At 47.5% G+C, this 17,438-nt stretch overlaps 1 protein-coding gene across 2 annotated transcripts in view; it reads left to right on the forward strand.

Annotated features, from left to right (window-relative positions):
• WBP4 (WW domain binding protein 4) overlaps positions 1 to 17,438 on the forward strand; it is a 338,813-nt gene that overhangs the window by 56,709 nt on the left and 264,666 nt on the right. The gene's annotated exons all lie outside the window — the stretch shown is intronic.

Raw genomic sequence — 17,438 nt, forward strand, 5'->3', positions numbered from 1 at the left:
AGGACATCTAAGGCAAGACGGTTCTGAAGAACCATAGCCCTTATCGATTGCATCTCTCCTTCCACCAGCATTAAGGACTGAGCAGTGCTGGCAGACAACCTGTCTACGACTGTTGCTAGTCGTCTAATTTTAACATCATTAAGAATTAATCCCAGAAGAGGGAACACAGCTCCAAAGACATCTCCAACCATTTCTACACCTCCTACATCTCTCCTTCCCCTTGATGATGTCTTGCCCTCGATGATCTCTAAGTCTTGGGCATGGTATATTTTAGGGAAGATAATTGCCAAGTAACATGAGCCATACCAATTATCAGGTAGCTTCACGTAAGCATTTCTTCCACATACGAAATATACATTTGGAATCACTTGCATTCCCTTCAGAAAGTCCTTGGTGTAGTACTCTAAATTGAAAGCATGTTCACAGCTAACTTCTCCCACGTATACATTTTCATAATACGTTTTGGCTCTGTGAAGACATAACTTTCCTCTCTGCGTTCTATCTAAAGCTATTGGACCACTACTACCCTTTCTCTTGTGTGCCTTTTCTTCATCGGTCCAATCTGTTTTCCATTGTCCAGATTTTTTCAAAATCTTTTGTCTCCTATTCCGATCATCCACCTGCCCTATGAACTTTTTCTCGACTTCTGACACCTTGCATGTCAGGTTATTTCTGCGGGCATGTGAAGTATCTAAAGTAATCCAAGGAATGAAAAACTTTGCCAACCTGTCTTCACTCTTCCAGTAGTCCCATTTATTCATTTGTTTATAATTTGGGACTTCTGGTAACACTGCATCATAATTGGAGAAATAGTATTCAAAACTATCTCTCCCATAAAATATACTAAGCAACAAGCTACATGTAATGCCATATGTCAGCGGGAGGTGATGATATCGAATGCCTTCATCGACAGACGCCGGCAACTGCATGCAGACGTAACAGTCCTTGACCTCCATGGCATCCACGTATTCATATAATAATTTTGCATAAGCATTTGACCTAAAGTCACCTTGGGACTCATCCATGTGTAACCTGCGGGCTTCTGCAGCTAATAACGCTTTCTCTTGTGTGTTTTCCCCTTTCCCACCAGCAACGGTGGGAGTAAGCGCCTCTACGGATTTCACATCAGTTACCTTTGCCTCTTCCTCTCGTCCCTTTACATAGGAGACTGTTACTACTAAAGCTATTAATATTATCACTCCTACTATTAGTGTACCTATTATACATTTCGCTCTGCGGTTCTGGGTACCAGCCTCCATTTCGTCAGATAGTGTGGCTCTCTCGTAACTCAGCACAAAGTTCCTTTCTTTTTTCGTTCCTTTACAGTCTCTTTACTCCTTTAGTCTTGAGAACCACGCAACTGGAAGCTGACAACCTTTTCCGCCAAAGTTCCTTTTAGTTCAATATAGACAACCCTAGCCCTTCTCCATCAACTCAGGGAAAGTCCCTAAGATTCTCTGCTTCCTAGGCGCTAGGTAATCTTCTTTTCTTCACGCTTATTTACAAAGTCCTTTAAGCATCCACTATCAGGCGCTCGCCTGCAGCTTCGACAGCAAAATTCAATATTTCCAGACGAAGATTGTGCTCTTCTGCGGCTGATATCTTTGTACCAAAATCAGGGAATTGCAATTCTGTGAGAAACATGTCCTTTATCTTGCTGAGGCGGGGAGGACGGGGGAGCATGAATGTCAGTGACCCTTCTTGTTCGACTCCGGGTACTAACAGTCGTATCTCCACTGTTACGATGGGCTCAGAACTGGACACCACCACCGCTCGGATCCTCCCTGTCACTGGTTTCGAAGCCATCTGTCGCCAGATATGTCCACTCAGGGGTGGAGTATCTTCTGTTAGGCACCCGCACTCTTCTTGACCTCCTCAACTCCGGTGCTTCAGCGCCCTGAGCACCGTCTTCTGGGTCTGAGTCTTCTGATATCGGAGGAAGGGTTCTCTCCAGAGTTGACCTTAGGCTAGAGCTCCTTCTTTGCGGCCAATCAGCTTCTCCGCGTACCCTTCTACTCCGTCTTCTTCTCGTTTGTTCACGCTCTCTGTCAGACCTATCAGCGTCTGACTCGTACTCCCAGCTACTTTCCCCTTCAGTAGCGTCGTCTGTCTCGCTGTTGTACTGACCGTCCTCAGCTTGGTCAGACTCGTTCCCTGCTTCCGCTGGCACCTCTACAGCTTGGCTAGCCCCCTCTATGGCTTCTCGGTCCGCTGCTGGACGTCTATCCGAGAGAGGAGCTGTTTCTTCCAGAGGTGCTGGAACTCTCCGCGTGTGCGACGCGTGGATCCAATTGGGCAGGCCTCCCACTTTCACAGCCGTGTTTGTGGTCAGGATGATCTGGAAGGGCCCACGCCAACGAACATCCAAGCAGCTGCTTCTCACGTGCTTTTTCACCAGGACCCAGTCCCCAGGAAGCAAGTCATGACAAGGGTCCTGGCACGATGGTACCTCGGCAGCCTGCACCTGAAGGGACACAGAATGAATGGCGTCAGACAGCCCCTTACAATAGTCCAGGATCATATCATCTGTGATGCTAATCAATGCAGCAGTTGGGACAGAAGGTAACCTCATTGCTCTTCCCATCAACACCTCGTGAGGAGACAAACCCGTTCTCCTATCCGGGGTACTACGGAGGCTCATAAGGACCAATGGCAACGCATCAGGCCAACTCAAGGATGTTGATGAACACACCTTCGCAATTCTGGCCTTGATGGTGCCATTTATCTGCTCCACAATTCCTGAAGCTTCTGGTCGATAACTGCAATGTAGTTTCTGATCTATATTCAAAGCTGCACAAATCATTTTCACAAGCGAGCTGTTGAAATGCGTTCCCCTATCTGATTCCAAAGAGGCCGGCACCCCGAAGCGCGGGATAAGTTCCCTAAGCAATATCTTAGCTACTGTGAGGGTGTCGCACCTGCGTGTAGGATATGCCTCAACCCATCTGGAGAAAACGCAAACAACCACCAGGATATAACGGAGGCGGCTGCACCTTGGCATTTCAATAAAATCTATCTGCATTCTGTTGAATGGACCTCCTGACCTCCCTATGTGGCTCAGTGCAACTGGTGTCTTTTTCCCTACATTCAACTGCTGGCACGTCACACAACGCTGGCACACTGCTTCGGCTGCTACTCTGAACTTGGGGTTGTACCAGGTCTGTCTAAACACTCTCAGCATAGCATCTCTTCCTAAGTGGACAGGACCATGTATGTGTCGGGCCATTGGGCTCACCATCTCATTGGGCAACACTGCTCTGCCATCTGCTGAAACCCAGAAATGGGCCTCCCCCACTACACATCCTGCCTTTTGCCATGTTTCTCTTTCACAGTCAGGAGCATTTTCTTGCATCTCCTTCAGTTCGTCCCAAGTATCAACAGTTTCCAATATCATAGCTAATTCAGTCCTTACATTTATTCCACCCACTTCCACCTCGGTGAAAGAGTACCCTGTTTCCGCGCAATACCGTGCGACTTCGTCGGCATATCTATTGCCTTGTGACACGAAGTCCATATTTCTGGTATGTGCGGTACACTTCACAACTGCGATACCTGCTGGACATTGCAATGCCTCTAACAACAGGCGCACAAACTCTCCATTGCGAATGGGAGAGCCTGAAGAGGTCATGAAACCTCTTTGAGACCATAACTGCCCGTAATCATGAACTACCCCGTAACCATATTGACTGTCAGTGTATATGGTGACTCGGATCTGATTGCTTGCCAGGCAGGCACGCGTCAGGGCAATAATCTCGGCTACCTGAGCGGAGTGTACTCCTTCCAGGCATCCAGCTTCCACTACTCCAGTAATTGTACAAACAGCGTAAGCTGCTCTTAACTGCCCAACTTCGTCTCTTACACATGAGCCATCGACAAAGAAAATTTCATCTGGGTCGGTCAGTGGCTCATCTACGATGTCGGGTCTTGGTTTGGTGCATAGTTCAGTCACATCGAGGCAGTCATGGTCTGTACATTCATCATCACCCTCAATATCGTTTGGAAGTGGCATCAAGGTGGCAGGGTTCAAAACAGAGCATCTCCTGAGGGTCACGTTCTCTGCAGCAAGAATAACTTGCTCATAGCGCGTGAGCCTGCTATTCGTCAGATGCTGGGTTTTGGTCCTGGTCATCAACAATTCAACAGAGTGGGGCACATGCACCTCTAATGGGTGCCCCATTACAATATTCTCACATCTCTCAATGCTGACACCCGTTGCGGCAACGGATTTGAGACATCCGGGCAACGCTGCGGCTACTGGGTCTAAAGTAGCCGAGAAATACGCGACTGGTCTACGGGCATTCCCATGGATTTGGACTAACACAGACAGCGCGCATCCTTCTCTCTCACAGCAATAGAGCAAAAATGGTTTATCGTAATCTGGCATTCCCAGAGCCGGAGCACGACACAAGTCCTCTCTCAGCTGCAGGAACGCCATCAAACAGTCTTTGTCCCATGGTACCGGATCACTCACCTCCTTGTGCGTCAGTTTTTGTAAGGGCTTTGCTTTCAGTGAAAAATTTGCGATCCACTGTCGGCAATATCCCACCATTCCTAGAAACATCCTGACTTCTCTCTGCGTTTTAGGCGCATTCATCTTCATGATGGCCTCTATCCTGTCTGGTGACACCTTCCGTTTCCCTTTCTCAATTCTGTGTCCCAAGTACTGTACCTCTGTCAGGCAGTACTGCAATTTTCCCGGGGACACCTTATGCCCATTTTCGGCTAGATGGTTTAACAAAGCAATAGAGTCTTCCCTGCAAGCTTCCTCTGTCTCTGACGCCACAAGGAGGTCGTCTATGTACTGGACCAGAACTGACCTCTGGGGCAGTACTAGACTTTCAAGATTTCTCTTCAGGAGCTGGTTGAAGATCGATGGGCTCTCTGTATACCCCTGAGGAATACGACACCATGTTAGGACGCGACCTTCCAGCTTAAATGCGAAAAGAAAATGGCTTTCTTCGTCCAAAGGGATCGAAAAGAAAGCCTGGCAAAGATCAATTACAGTGAACCATTCTGCTTGGAACGGTATCTGAAACAGTATCACGGATGGATTCGGTACCACTGGACAACACGAAACGACTATATTATTAATCTTTCTGAGGTCCTGTACTATCCGAAATTTCCCATTTGGTTTCTGCAGACCCATAATCGGGGAGTTACATGGACTACCCACGATTTCCTTCAGTATTCCCTGCTTAATCATGGACTCAATCACGGGTTTTATGCCTGCAATCGTTTCTGGGGTCAATTTATACTGAGGGGTTCTTGGGAACTCAGCATGTGGTTTCACTACAATTTTCACTGGGTCTACTCCTTTCACCAACCCAATCTCTTCCCCAGTGAAATCCCATACTTCTGGAGCAACGGTCTCTCTCAGATCCCAGGGGAGCTCGTCTACTGTCAAAGTGGGATACAGTTCCACACATATTCTGGAGTTAGCGACTTTAAAGTCAGCATCATCATCATTTGTCAGTACCTCCACTCCTTGCGGTGTACAGTATATAGTGCAGTTCAATTTGCATAAAAGATCTCTTCCTAGCAGACATACAGGACTAGAATCACAAACCACAAACTGGTGCTCATCACTGTACTTCCCTATTTTCACCTGCACGGGTTCCGTCAGAGGACTGGTCATTCTCCTGTTAGCGACCCCCACCACTTGTATGGTCTCTCCAGACATGGGCAGGCCTGGTACTGCGGCTGACCTGATCGTGGATCGGGTGGCTCCTGTGTCCACTAGAAATGTCGTGGGGAACCCTGCCACTTCGGCCTCAACATAGGGTCCCCTCTGATCTACCTCCAGAGCTGCCCCGAGGGTGCAGTCATCCCTTTCTACCCTCTGTCCAGTTAGTGGGTCCACATAATAGCATTCCTCTCCCCCGACAAACAGTGGCATCTGTCTATAGGTCTTACCCATAGTCCCTACTCTGGGTGGCTGCGGGAACTGAGCTCGGGGAGGTGGCCCCCCCCCCTCTGAGCACCTTTCCCTGGTACTGCGTTACCCCTCTTGCAGGTGCACTCTGGGTCACTTCCTCTTCTACCTCTTGGTCTCCTATCTCAACATTATAGGGACACTCGCGTTTCCAATGTCCCACCTCGTTACACTGGTGGCACCTAGTTGTTTTCTTTAAGGCAGTTATATCTATCCTGGGTCTAAAGGTGGAGTTCTCCTCATTGCCCTTGTTCTGACTGTACTGTTTCTTCCCTCCAGTACCGTTTCCTGGTTGCTGTTGCTGCTGTCCCCCCTTCCCAGCTGCCTGCATCTGTACCACCATCAGTTTCTCCTTTAGTTTCTTAGCCTTGGAGTCTATCTCATCACAGCAGTACCTGGCATACCTCAGTATTTCGTCTAGGGGTTTATTTTGCCAACAGATCAAGTGTTGCTGTATCATTAAACTAATATCCGGTCTCAGGCCCAAGACGAACTTGGACACAAATTGCCCTATGTCCTTTGGATCCATTACATCCAGACCGCTATACTGTTTGAACGCCTTCAGCAATCTCTCATAGTATTCGTGAACTGTCTCTTTGGGTTCCTGTCTTGTTCGGTCAATTTTTACCCAATCTATGTCTTGCATTGGCACTTTATCTTTCAGCCAAGTCATTACTCTCTCGAACTTTGCCATCACACTCTCGGACGGCCCATTAGTCTTAGCATCTCTCTCGGGCTCTATGGTGGGCCACTCAGCGCTAACCTTGCATGCGGTCCACAAATCTCCTGGCACTACTATGTCAAACAGTGTGTTCAAATCTATCCATAGGACCTTTGAGATTTTTACGAATCTCTCAACTTGCTTATACCACTCCACTGGGTTTTCCCGCAATTTGGGGAAAGAGGTGGTAAAAGCAGCTAAATCCCCCCTACTCCAAGGGACGTGGACATAGGTCCCATTTGCGACTTCCCTCAAAGGGTATGTCTCTACTCCCTGCTGTCCTCCTGGTGTCATCCCAAGTGTGCTTCTCCTGACGGTCCCTCTCTTGGACCACCTCTCTTCCCACTTATCTAGGGCCCTCCATGTCCTTATTCCAGTGATCAGTTCCCTTATGTGTGTTTTCAATCCGATGGTTCGCCTCTCATCTAGATCTCGGTCTGTGTAATGTAGCCTGTGGTTGCCCTGTAAGGCTTTGGTCCTTGACAGGTCTACCATGTATTTGCCTGCTAGTTCCACTAATTTCTCATGGGTTGCTCTCGCCTTTCGAGTTACGTCCTTTGCCATGAACAGAATTTCACCCTGCTCATACATGTCTATTCTTTCTAAGGACAGGGTACCGTCTACCATGTCATCCAGATCTGACTTTAAGCTTGAGACATCGAGTCTTTTAGCTTTTAATTCTGCTCGCAATATCTCCTTCGAGGGAGGTTCACAGGTGTCTCTCCCATCCCAACTCCGGGCCCTTCGTTTGGGTTCGGGAGAGTTGGGGAGTGCTCTCTCTTGTTCCCATCTCTCCAGATCCCATGCTCGGCCATCCGATCTTGGAAGGTGATGGAACACAGGCCTGTTACCCCCTATCTTACTCTGTCCGTTCTCTCCTCTTTTCTCACAGTAGGACTCCCTGTTATTCTCCCTTCGGTCCCCATCCCCTCTTGGCCTTGTATCACTCAGTATCTGATACGATCCTTCTTGGTTTCCCATATTCCCTGGGCTGCGCTCATGTCCGTCATCACAGGGACTATGGTGCGGCCTCTCGCAACTCCCACTCTGTACTCTCCTACTGGGCACACAGTGGATACATTTAAAGCTGTCCCTGTACTCCCGAACCCTCCTGTCTTCTTCATTAGGTATCGGGCGAGACACCTCCCCGTTCTCTGGGCCCCCATTTTCCAGGTCTGATCTACCTCCAGTCTGGGCCCAATGGGTGCCTCTCCTACTGTCCTTCTCCCTCCCGTCCCACTCCGGACTGCTCTCTCCAGCCCCGCAGTGAGTCCGGGTTCTGCTGTCCTGACTTTCCCTTTCAGCTTCCGCCGCTATGATGCTCTTATGAGCCTCAACTGCCTCATCCCATTTTTTCATGTACTCGTTTAACTCTTGAAAGGATTTCCGTCCTGGTCCCCTCATATCCTCTGGATATCTAATGTCCCCCAGATCTCCTGTTGTGTGTACTGGGGTGCTCCAATCTCTTGGTATCGGCAACTGACTTGGGGAGTTGATCGTATCTTTCCTCCTTGCCATCTCTGCTCTTTCCCTGTCCCTCCGTACCCGTTCCTCCCCTCTAGCCCTGTCTGGATCATATACCGATACTATAGGACCTATGGTAACCGGTACTTGTAGTGCATCAGGTAACGCGTAGGATGTGGCACACTCCATTTCTGGCGCTCTTTGCACCACAAACCTCCCGACCACCTGTTGCACTTGGCTAGGCTGGGACAGTTCTTTCTTTGCAGCAGGATCCCATTCGGAACTGGGAAGCGGCCCATGCTCTCCTGCATTGCCCCCCCCTTTCTCGGCATCTCCCCCTGCTCTGTTATACGGAGGCGGCCTGTCTGTCAATAATCTGTTTATCAGGCTATCCTCTGTCTCGCTCTCGTCATCCTCTTCTAGGGGGTTTTTATTCCCGGGCATCTCTAACACTGGATACAATTTGTTTACTTCCATGTTATGCACCCTCCATCTTTTAGCATCCTCATCCCACTTGGCATCCTGTACTGCTCTTACCGAACGTTTCACTCTTTCTTGCCGTCTATTCATGTTCTTTTCATGCGCTGCCCTAATCCATGCATTAAGGGCTTCGAACTGAGTTGGTCTAGGCAAGGGTCTCGTAGAGGTCATAATTGCTTTTAATCTGTGTAGCACCTCTAATCTATACGTCCCGTACTTCGGGAACGTGAGTTCCTCATTTCCATCTGTCATCTTACTCCACTCTGAGATCCACAGAATCGTGTGCAGCCCAACATTTGTCCCCATGTAATGAGCTGGCGTACCCTCCGGCGGGGCTTCTTCCCCTTCATACGATCCCCTGCGTTCTCTTTTAAACAGCGCTCTTAACCATTTAAAACACTTCATAATTATGCGCAAAATTTCCAGCTTGAATACTCTGTTTACTTCCTGATGACAATCCACCAATCCTAGCGTGGCTTAGCTAACTGGCCTATCACAGCGCGGTCTTTCACCGGCCGGCCAATCCCAGCGCGGCACTTTCTGACGTCACTAGTCTCCGCTTCGCAGCAGCACCCCTCCTTTCTCAGCTCTCCTCGCGGTCATGCATGCGTCCCATTCATACTCCGAAAAATGACTACTTCCGACCAAGCGGTCACTTCCCTCGACTGTACGTCCACAGTCTATCTGTAATTGTCAACACAACTGACGAGATGTCTATCGTCGCTCTGATAGGTTCTTTACACACACAGTAACTTCCGACCAGCGTCTGTTACTCGCGCACTCACTCTTACGTTCCCCCTATCTGGTCCTTCGGGTGGTCACTGGTACCTCATGACCCCCTTCACACTGGTTAACAATTACTCTGAGTGTCCGATACACCCGAACCACTTAAGCCCTCCTTGAGCCTAAGATTTCCACCGGTTGCGCGCGCTCACAACCTGTTCCACAGTCTCTCTACAGTCATTCAACTCCGCCAGACATTACAACATAGATACAATACAAAACGCCGCAATCTTAACACGCATGACCCTTTATACTCACTCTCGACCGATACTGCTGCTTTTCTGCCTCACGTCATCCGGTCCTTCTTCCGCGGGCGGTTCTTCCGATCATCGGTCTCTAGGGGGCTTGGGGTAATCTAACCTGGCCTAGATCACCTTCCTCAAGAAGGCAACCATTCTCTATAGCTACCAACTGGAAGGGTTGAGATTTTGATCAATACCTTATCACTATCGATCTAAAACCCCGGTCTGGCCGACTGAATCTTTATTGCCTGTCATTGAGGAAAGAAAGTGCATCTCTTACCAAGTTAGTTCCCCCAGTAAAGGACTCTGCTTCAAAGGATCACAAACAACTTCTAGCTTTCAAAGATTTATTATAAGTTGCAGGTACAAGCATCTCAAGATGAGATTCACCAGATACACGGGCCCAACTACGTACACGTGTTCTCTGAAAGCCCTCAGACGAACAACGGAAACTATCAATACCAGTTCTAAAAACAATAGTGCTATTAGCATAGACACATATTGAAATCTATCACTCATTTACAGGCGGAAGGAAAATACAGGTTAGGCTTTCCCTACCCTGCTCTAGATGGTATCCCTACTTAACCAGGTCTCAACCTATCAAAGGTGTCAGCAGTGAATGACTCCCAAGGGAAGCCACCCACTCTCGAACTCTTGGTGAAAACCTATAGTTCTCCAATCATGGCCCCTCTCTGCCTACCCATCCGCTCTCTAAAGGGTCCTCAGGCGTCTGCTCTAACTCCACCCAGGGGTGCTGTCCCTAATACAAAAATCCAACAACATTTAGGACGCCCCTCGTGAGACGCCCCTCACGTGGTGTAGCTTCTGGCTTTTTCCATGATGAGGCCTTGTGGTTAGAGTCGACCTTGCTTCTCAGACTCGTCTCCGGCCCGCTGATACCCCTTAAACATTCCGGAACCCTCCTCCATGTCTGGTCCATTTCTTGAACAAGCTTCTATTCATTATATTAATAATTGAATACCCCCTTTTCTCTTCCAGACAGACATCTGCAGCCTAATCCCAATTCTCATGGTCTTCCAACCGCATTGCAACATTCCCCAACCCAGACTAATACGTATAAATCAACATTAAAGCTTTCCAACTCTACAACATTTTATAGCATTCAACTTCTTCTTTAATTATTAGCATGTTAGTACTCATATTCTACTGATTTCGGTAAACACATCTATAAATCAAAAACCTACTCATTAATACTAAACATTAGTGCAATCCATATTGTGAATTTTAATCACCTTCCCCCTCCCGCCTTGCTCTGGCCCTGAGGCCTACCACATTTCAACGTTTCCGTATGCCATCTTACATTTTAGCAGCTACACAACATGGATTCAGGAATTATCACGCTTAATAAAATCGTATTACTTCACACATTTCTGTATTAGTTCCACTTCTATTTAAACTTCTATATTAACTACACATTTCAGAATATAACTATGGATACTATCAGCACTCATGGCATTTCTCTTCATGATTTGTGCTTACTACGTGTAAGTGTGATGTATTTCTACATTTTGGTCAGTTTGCGCTCTCTCACTCCCATAACACCAATAACATCTTACACATACTTGACAATATAAAGAAAACCAACATATTGTAACTGATCATCTGTCAATGCTGAAAAAACGTTCTGAAGGGTGCAATTCCTTACTTCAAAGAAACGACGAAGGCCTTTTGAAGTTGTCCCAAAGTTCATAATTTGAGTGTTTAATGTATAGGGAACCCCTTTGCTAGGTTAAGGGTGAATAGTATATCCTCAGAGACGGTTCCAATTTGGAAAGGTACAAGGTAGGGCTGCCCCATGTCTCCATTGTTCTTCACCCTACACATGTAACCCAGGACTTTAATGGTGAGACAAAATCCCAATATTGTGTGGAAGAATAGGGCCCAATGTCCATGAGATATGTTTATGCATGGATGACATACTTTTGGCCCTTACGGACCTGATCCATTGTTGCACTACTGGAAGAACTCAAATGTTTTGCTCAAATCTCAGGTTTTATAATAATTTTACAAAAACGTTAACACTCCTGTGGATCAAGAGAAAGCGCTGCATGGCAGGGCCAAGGGTAATGCCCAAAACTCGGGCCTTAAAATCACAGTCTTCCTGTTCAAAATGACATCTACTACCACGAGCTAAGTAAGGAGGTTTTGAAAGATCCAAAAGGATGGCAATCGGGGAGACTATCGTGGCCAGACCTGGTGAGATCTACTACTCGCTTGCTATTTTAGGCCCAACTAGCCTGGTCTGGCAAGAGAGCTTGAGCTGGCAAAGAACATGTGTTCTGTTCATTCAGAAAGTGAATGAGCAATAAAGATACTTTTGAATCTTGTATTTGTTGTGCTTTCAAACACCGGTCAAATGTCCGCTTATGTCGTCTTACAGCTTGCTGCTTATTTTATCCTAGAAATGGTGTTAGCTTTTGTTTCTGTTTCTGTGACTGCAGAGCTAGAGAATTTTGTAATGTGATCTGTCTCGCAGTCGTGCTGGGAACACAACATTTAAATAGCTTATACATTAGCTGCACAAGCACTTCAAAATTCATTTCAGTAGTTGTAAACTTTTTTTTTTTATAACTCTGAAAAAACATGAATCAATATACTTTACTTGGTGGGGTGCAAATGAAAAATAATTGCTGAAACTCCTATTTCCACACATTGGTGAATGCTATACACCAATGCGGTAGGGAGGACGGTGGCAGTGTCTCTCCTGATTCCGCTTCTCGCAAACAGACTACAAAGAGCTCTACTCAATGGTGCTAATCTTTTTTTTTTCTTCAAACTTTTTATTGATAATAAAAGTAAACATTGGACAGTTTCAAGGAGTACATTGTACTCAGCAATCGTTCATAGGTAATATGATGACACATGGTGGACACACTATAAGTTTACAAGAGTATCACAATCAGCACATCTCCGCAGCAGCAGCCCCTCAATCCTGAATACCCCCATCTTTCTCCTCTATCCATCCGAATCTGTCTCACTTTCTAACTGGGGCGATTCACAAATATTTACTTTATATTCATTCCAGTTTCCCCAAATTGTCCCCCACTTTCGCGGACATTTCCTATGTAAATACACCATCTTTTCTGCAACCATTGAGGAGTCTAAATCCTTGCTCCAGTCTCTGAGCTCTGGAGACACAGGGGATCCCCAGGCTTTGGCCACATTTCGTTTAGCGTACATAATACCCAACGTTGCCCAAGCCTGCAAGGGGTTACTGAGGTCATTCGGCTCCCAAATGTTCAATAGACACCGTCGCGGCTCAGGGAGCAGCGAAACATGAACCACCTGGGATATAGTTCGCAGTACCTTGGTCCAATAATTAGCAATCACAGGGCACTCCCAGATAGTATGGTAAAGCGTCCCTTCCTCTCCGCAGCCTCTAAGGCAATATTGGTGTGCGACTCTGCCTATCTTATGTAGTGTGACCCTAGTGTAATACATTCTGTGTAGGACTTTTAATTGTATCAGTCTGAGCCGTGATGACACAGCAACCTCCCGAGGTGAGGAGAGCGCGGTCTGCCAGTCTGATTAGTCGAGATCACCTAGGTCTGTCTCCCAGGCGGTTTTAAGTCTATCCATAGGGTCAGGCATATTATTAATTAGCTTACGGTAAACCAGTGAGGTCGCCTTATTAAGCATGTGTTCCGTAAGCAGTCTATCCTACAGGGGAGTAGATTCAGGTAGTTTTCCCTCTGCCGGGAGTACTGACCGCAGGGCATGAGTGATTTGCAGGTAGCGGAAAAGTTCCGTCTCCACCAAGGTGAACTGTGCAGCTAGTTGGTCAAAAGTAAGGACCTTGCCCCGTCTATAAATGTCTCCAATCGTCGAAATACCAATGCGGTCCCAGGCCTCAAATCCCTTACTATTACAAAGACGGCCGAGGCGGCGTGACGCCCAAAGTGGTGTCATCTGCGTGATCGTGTTCTGACATTTGAGACGCGCTGACGCCATGTACCAGAGCTTCACCGTATGGGCCGTAGGGCCCATCAGGGCTGCTACACCACGGGATCATGGAGCGCGGTCATCCCTCCTCCAACCCTAGGTCATATCTGTCCGCCTTGAACGCAGGCTCTGTCTGCGGGGTATGGAGCCAGTGATTCACGATCTTAAGTTGTGATGCCCAATAATATAACTGGACATCAGGAAGCGCGATGCCTCCATCAAACCAACTCCTTACCAACTTTAGTCGGGAAATGCGTGTAGGTTTGTCCCCCCAGAGTAGGCCCGCAACTAATGCATTTATGGACTGAAAGTATTTTGGAGGCACCAGGAATGGGGTGTTTTCTAGAATATACAGAAACCGAGGTAGCGTCATCATTTTAAATAGAGCGGCTTTTCCTAATAGGGTCAGCAGCAGGGTGTGCCAATGCCTCACATCCGTGCGGAGTCGCTCCAGTGGTGGCAGCAAGTTATGGCGATGGAAAATCTCCTGATTCGGTGTCACCCACACCCCCAAATATTTGAATGGTCCGTCAGTAACCCTCAAGGGGCAGTCGTTCGGGAGGGTTGGTGGGGGCCCTTTGAGGACAAATAATACCGACTTGGCCCAATTGATGGTGTATCCAGAAGCCCTCCCAAAAATCTTACAGATGTCAAGGAGGACTATGAGAGAACGCCTGGGGCGAGTCAAATAGAGAAGAATATCGTCAGCGTATAACGATATGCGGTCCTCCCATGATTCAGTCCAGTTAAGACCCGTGATCATGGGGTCCCATCGTATCCATGCGGCCAACGGTTCCAGAATTAATGCAAAAAGCAGAGGCGACAGGGGGGCATTCCTGACGCGTACCACGACCCAGCCGGAAATCCCTGGAAATATGGCCATTGGCCACATGTGCCAGTGGATTCGTATATAAAAGTTTGACCCATGTGCAAAACTTTGTCCGAAAGCCAAGATGTCGCAGCACCGCAAATAGATACGACCACTCGACCATGTCAAAGGCCATTATCACAGCCGGTTCTGATAGGACTGGGATCTGCGCCATAACCGCATGAACTCTACGTAGATTTAAAGCCGTGCTCCTGTTTGGCATGAACCCGGATTGATCCGGATGCACCAGAGTCTCCAAATGTGGGGTTAGGCGCGCAGCGATCCTTTTAGTCAGTATTTTGGCTTCCGCATTCAATAGCGAAATAGGGCGATATGACGTACAGTCGTCTGGGGGCTTACCGGGTTTTGGTATGGCTATAATCGTTGCAGTCCGTTGATCTCTAGGTAGTTCCCCCCCAGCCAAGCTATCGTTAAACATTTGCAATAGATGCAGAGCTACCTTATCTGAAACGCGCTTGTATAGTTCTATCAGGATTCCATTTGGCCCTGCAGCCTTACCCGACTGCAGGGAGTGGATAGCGCTCACGACCTCATCCACAATAAAGTCAGGCTCCAGAAGAACAGCGTCCGCATCTGAAATTGAGGGCATTCGAATATCTTTAATGTAAGTCTGTGCCTCCTCAGAGGACATATCTGAAGAGGATGTGTAAACCGCTTCAAAGTAGTCAGCCAAAGTGTTTACTATGTTCGAGGGGGAAGTGTGCACCACAACATCGGCGGAACGGAACTGTGCTATCGTCTTCCCAGCCTTGTCTTTCTTTTCAAGCCATTCTAGAAGCCTCCCTGTCTTATCGCCTACTTCGTACACAATATGCTGAGTGTGCAGACGCCTTTGTCTGACTTGCATCCGCTGATACTCCGTGAATTCCGCCTGTTTAAGGCGTAGTTGACGCTGCGCCGCCTCAGTAGAAGCTTGATCGTGTTGGGCCTGCAAAAAGTCTAGGTCTCGCTTTAGTGTTACCAGGTCTTCCTGTACAGTCCGCCTGTGGCCTGTTATGGAGCCTATCGCCTGGCCTCTTAGCACCGTTTTATATGCTTCCCATAGGACCCCAGGGGGAGTCCACAGAAATGACATTCTCTTGGAAGTAACTTGCTGTAGTCGTAACTAGGTCTCGTCTAATTTTAGAAACCTGCAAATAGTGGGGTGAGATCGGGAAAATACGCCTCCGGGTTTTTACATGTGAGGTGCATACCATGAGAAGCGGGGAATGATCTGAGATACCCCTTGGGCCTATCTTTACATCCAGTATGTGTGACAAACTGTCAGTAGAAACAAAAAAAATGGTCAATACGAGAAAGACTATTGTGTACCCCTGAATTAAAGGTGTAACCACGCTCCCCGGGGTGCCTGAACCTCCATCCATCCGCAAGACCCTTAGCTTCTACATAGCCTTTCAGCCTCGCCTTGCTCATCCCTGTCATCCTGTTGGGGTGGCGGTCAAGCCCTACATCAAGAATATTAAAGTCTCCGCCCAATATGAGCTCGCCTTCTGGGAGCGCGAGCAGAAATGCACTGAGGGCGGGGAGAGCTATCGAGTGCAGGGCAGGGGGAATGTATACCGATACCACGTTAAATCTTTTCCCTTTCCATAGGCAGGAGCTTGCTGCAAATTGCCCGCCTGCATCCTTCCACACCTGTTGTACTATCACAGGAGCACTTTTACGCATCAGGATTCCCACCCCCCCTAGAACCGGAGGAGAACTCAGAATGTATCACCATCGCGTAACCTCATCTATCCAAAGCCTTACATGTCGACCCCACCAGATGCGTTTCCTTAAGTAGTACCAATGTTGGGGCTGCCCTACGCACATACTGCAACACCAGCCCCCTCTTGATTTTGTCCCCCAAACCTCGCACATTCCAGGTGAGCAGGGTCAGGGGGGTACCGGAGCCACAATCGGGGCATTATCATTCGTTATCCCATCAGCCAAGACCCCGTCCGCCATCATAATTAAAACATCCCTGAAAGCTCAGCAGCATTCCACCCATGCAATCACTTGCATCCTTGAAGTACAGTCCAAAACTAAAGCACAAAACAAAGTGCAACCAACCCTCCCCCCCTCAAACAATTCAATCTGAATTTGTACATAATCATTAGTCATTTTCACCATTATCTCTGTAACATCTTACCCCTAAAACATCCACCCCCTCCCTGCTCCCCTGCCTGTGGACTGCAAATTGCCCACCCCCAACCCAGCAGAGTGCCTATGTGTCCTCCACCCGTACTAACTACAAAGAGGCGAATCGTCCCCTCCCCCCCTCCCTTGGCAAAATTATCTAATGAAGGTCATAACAGTGCAGCCCGCAATCAAGACTATTTGCCTATGAAAAATCGCCATAACATGTCTAAGTAAATACAGTTCACCACATTAAACACCCGGAATCACTACAGTTAAAGATTCAGCTTGTTTAGCAAAAGGCCACAGTTGATTACTACTGTTTTTTCATTTATACAGTCATAAATCACATGTATAATGTTTTAATTGAGGAGTGGTCCGACTTTTGGTGCAAGGGCAAGTGGGAACCTCAACCTGCGGTTCTTCCTCAGGACAGATGTAGCACAAGGTTTGTACCGTAGAATTCTCAGAGTGTAACCTAGGGTAAATTGAGGTAGTGGTCAGGAGTTGTTTAATATATATAGGAACTTAATTATGATTTTAGTTTCCAATTGTATATATTGCTTACCCACAAATTACTAATGGGTGGCCACCCATCTGTCCTGAGGAAGACCCGTAGGTCGAGGTTCCCACTTGCCCTTGCACCAAAAGTCGGGTCGAAACGTCGACGCCCCTTATTTTATGTGCAAATAGGACCACTCCTCAATTAAAACATTATACATGTGATTTATGACTGTATAAATGAAAAAACAGTAGTAATCAACTGTGGCCTTTTGCTAAACAAGCTGAATCTTTAAAAACAGCTGCAATACTTTGGAATCGTTCAAATTTCTCTCACTTGTCACA

This window comes from Lissotriton vulgaris, chromosome 8 (assembly GCF_964263255.1).
Source record: "Lissotriton vulgaris chromosome 8, aLisVul1.2, whole genome shotgun sequence".
NCBI classification, from domain to species: domain Eukaryota; kingdom Metazoa; phylum Chordata; class Amphibia; order Caudata; family Salamandridae; genus Lissotriton; species Lissotriton vulgaris.